This window comes from Carlito syrichta, unplaced genomic scaffold (assembly GCF_000164805.1).
Source record: "Carlito syrichta isolate Samal-C Ts95f unplaced genomic scaffold, Tarsius_syrichta-2.0.1 Scaffold316483, whole genome shotgun sequence".
Taxonomy (NCBI): Eukaryota; Metazoa; Chordata; class Mammalia; order Primates; family Tarsiidae; genus Carlito; species Carlito syrichta.
The window spans coordinates 5,266-9,441 of NW_007260579.1; positions in this window are offsets into that span (position 1 = coordinate 5,266).

The window sequence follows — 4,176 nt, forward strand, 5'->3', positions numbered from 1 at the left end:
AAAGTAAATCTACAAACCTTTTAAGTAATGAAATCATGAATTTGATTCTAAAGCTATAATTTAACACTCCCTCCATCATCCAATCCCTTATTTATCAGTCAGGAATTAAAAATGTTTAAGACAGTTTGTTTTTGTTGTTGTTTTGGGAGAACTTGCCTTTTTTGGTTTGCTCCAATGGCCTTTTGAAGTTTTCAACTTAAGCCTTTAACAAGGACTGCTTTTACTTGATGGATCCCAAATTCAGTCATATGACACTATCAAAAATTCTTCTCAACTTGGCTTTTAGGACATGTGTCCTATACCATTAGGGAATCTAAAATACCTTCAGGAAAAAAGACAGAAGAATATCTATCCTACTCTCCTGCAGTTTTATATTTGGCCTCTCAAATCCCCATTCTCCAGAATACTACTTTTGTCTTTTTAACTCCATAAGATTGTCAACGCCCTCAGCAGTGCTTTCTTCTCAATGTCTAATCTTGAACAGTTTATACTTCAAAGATAAAAGTGAAGAGAATTTTGCTTTTACTGTAGTGCAGTTCACTTCTTTCTGGAATTTTTATACCTCGACTAGTAGCTACCTGATTTGAATTCCGATTCCTTTTTTTTCCTGTATTTTATCTAGCTGATAAAATTGATTCTTTTTTTTTTTTTTGGTACTTTGTCTAGCTAATAAAGTTGATTCTTTTTTTGTACTTTATCTAGCTGATAAAGTTGTCCTCAAAGAGAAAACTGGTCAAATATAAATCACTGTGTTGGAGCTAGAGGTGAAATTTCCTGAATTTTGTAATTTTAATATCAACATTTCTACAAAACAAATATTGGCATAACTGGCACATGTAGGAGACCTTTTGTTAGTTTGTGTACTTCCAAGGTTCCCAATAGTGCACTGTTACTAATTAGAACACAGAATGTAATAAGTAATATAAGAGAATCCTGGAAAGGATGTGTGCTGTAGGAAGGATTTAGTTTTGATTGGGAAAAATTGGAACATCATAACATGCTCCAGTATATTCCCTTAATATTAATTTTATACTTAACCTCAAATCTCATTTAAAATATACCTGAACTGGAACTTAACTATATTTTCTGCCCGAGATGTTTGCTTAAGTCTCTAAGTTATAATTCTCTTTTCTTGCTCATCATCCTAACTCTTGCCTGGTCTTTATCTTGTCTAAGATAAAAATCTTGTGGAATCCAATGGGAATAATCCTTTGGAACCTGCACTATCTTCCTATTCACAACCTCCTCAGTCTTTCTCAGGACACGCTGGATGCCAGCCTGCAGAGTTTCCAGCAAGAGAGACTTTCTGAGATCACTGACCTGAAGGACCAACTGGTGGCTGCTCAGCACAGTCAGACCAAAGCCATTGAGGAACGCCATGCTGCCCTGCTGAGACACTGGGAACAATTGCTGGAAGCCTCCGCGCTTCACAGACAGAAATTGCTGGAGAAGCAGCTGCCTCTACAGAAGGTTAAAAAACATGATAAGACATGATCAGTCCTCTATTATCTGTATATTAACTGCAAAATTCAGAAATAGCTACTGGAAATCCTGTTTAGGTAATCTGTGAACATTTTAGTGCATTGAAAAAGGTCAGAAAAACATTCTTACTGAGCAGAATGTAGATTGATAGGACTATTTTTAGACTGATGGATCAGTTATACAGCTGCCTTGACATAGAACCCAGGAAAATGTAGTAGAGGAGGTAGAAGGTGGAAGCTCTCCTCTATATGATAGAACTAAAACTGACAGGCAGAGGTCAAGGTTGTCCTTGTGCTTGCTCTCCAACACACATAAAAAGAACACTGGACCTATTCTCAACCTTTATCAAACTTTCCTAAGTGGAAAACCTTTTATACATCACTGATCATCTCTGAACCTTGATTTCCCCATTTAGGATATGGGGTAATACTACCTTTCTCTCCTACCTTTCTGTGTTATTACTATTAAAAGAGATAATGGATCTAAAAATGAACTATAAACCACTAAGTTCTAAGTAGATATAAGGCATTAAAATGCTCTTTCCAATGGTGACTTCCAAGTCATCAGATATTGATAATAAAAGGGAATTAAAACAGTCAGTGAAATTACTGGAGCTGGGCTTGGTGTCTCAGCCTGTAATCCCACGCCTTTGGGAGGCTGAGGTGAGTGGATTGCCTGAGCCCACGGGTTCGAGACCCGCCTGGGCAGCGAGACCTCAACTCTACAGTAAATCAAAAAATCAGCCGGGCGTGGTAGCGCATGCCTGTAATTCCGGCTACTCGGAAGGCTGAGGCGGAAGGATCGCCGGAGCCTAGCAGGGCCTAGCAGGTCGAGGCTGCGGTGGCCGGGAGCGGCCACTGCACTCCAGTCTGGGCGACAGAGTGAGACTCCAACTCAAAAAAAAAAGAAAGAAAAAGAAATTACTGATCACTCCTAGACAATAAGAAGCATTATACTTGCAACAAGTTAAGGCAAGGAGTTAGGGAAATTAGGAAACAAACACACAAGGAAAACTTGATCAGTCTGTATTCTTAGTTTATTTCTACTCTATTGAAAAACTTAAGAACTACAGAAATAACTCAAGTGAAAAATTAAATCAGTTAAATCAGCAGCATCCATGCATGCATTTTAATAAGCTCTTCCACATACTTATTCTGTTTCTTCTGAATTTTCAAACTGCAAAAGGTTTTGTTATCTTATTTTCTGATTATGAAATATTTGTAAAATATTCAATCAATCCATAATTTTATGAAAATAATATGAAGCACTTGGTAAGTTTCTGTATCCTTCCTGGATAAGGACTGTATAAATTTTCTCTACATTGATCTATGTTCATACTATTTCTTTCTTTCAGTAATATAGACAACTCAGAATTATTCAGAGCATGTGGATAACTCCAAACAGTAATATAGAGACACACAGATTCATGCCAAGGCTGCAAGCTAGAGGATTAAAAAATGGGTTTAAGACAGGTTTGGAAAGCTTCTGGCATAAAATGAAATCTAAGCAGTTAAGAAGGAAGTGGAAAAAGCTCCGTCAAAGAGATAGCTGGTGTGGTCAGCAGAAGCTTGGAAGTTAAAAAGATAAAATGGATAAGGGATTGAACAAATTTGTTTGGTTTATTCAATAATTTTTCGCCGATCTACTCAACACTATTTTTTGCATGTTTAGTATGCATCAGGTAGAATTAGAGCACAGAATTTAGAGTAAGAAATCGCATAATTGGCCGAGCTCGGTGGCTCAGTCTGTAATCCCAGCACTTTGGAAGGCTGAGGCAAGTGGATTGCCTGAGCCCACAGATTCGAGACCAGCCTGAGCAACTTGGTGAGACCTCGTCTCTACAATAAATAAAAAATTAGCTGGGTGTGGTAGTGCATGCCTGTAGTTCCAGCTACTTGGAAGGCTGAGGCGGAAGGATCACCAGAGCCCAGCAGGTCAAAGCTGCAATGGCCGTGAGTGTGCCACTGCTCTTCTGCCTGGGCCACAGAGTGAGACTCCAACTCAAAAAATAAAGAAAGAAAGAAAGAAAGAAAAGAAAAGAAAGAAATCATATAATTGAAAACTACCCCTTGCCACTTTTGCAATCCAAGAATGGATATAACTTTAAAAGTCATTCAGTCTCCTTATTTTTATATAATGAAAGACTGAACCAATTTCACACAATGAAAAAATGCCAGGACCATGGCTTTTATTTTACCTCTAACTCACAAGCCCGTTTATCCAATCACACAGTCCCTACTGGTTTTAGTTCTGTCCTTTTAGATTGCTGGCCCTGCAAATATTTAAAGACAGACATAATTTTTATTCTCAAACTTATTTTCTGCTAAGGAACTTTACCAAGAAAGACAGTGATAGCTTTTTTTTTCTTCCCTCCAGGCTGAGGAACTATTCATGGAATTTGCACACAAGGCTTCAGCTTTCAACAACTGGTGTGAAAATGCTGAAGATGTCAGAGCCTGTACACTGTGTTTCCCTGAATGAGATTTGGCAGTTGCAGAAGGACCATGAGACCTTCTTGGCCTCCTTGGCAGGGGCTCAAGCAGACTTCAACTATTTACTGGAGCTCGACCAACAGATTAAGGCCTTAAATGTGCCCTCCAGCCCTTAAACCTGGTTAACAGTGGAGGTCCTAGAAAGAATCTGGAAGCACCTACCTGACATCATCAAGGTAACTTGGGGCACAGTAGAGACCTC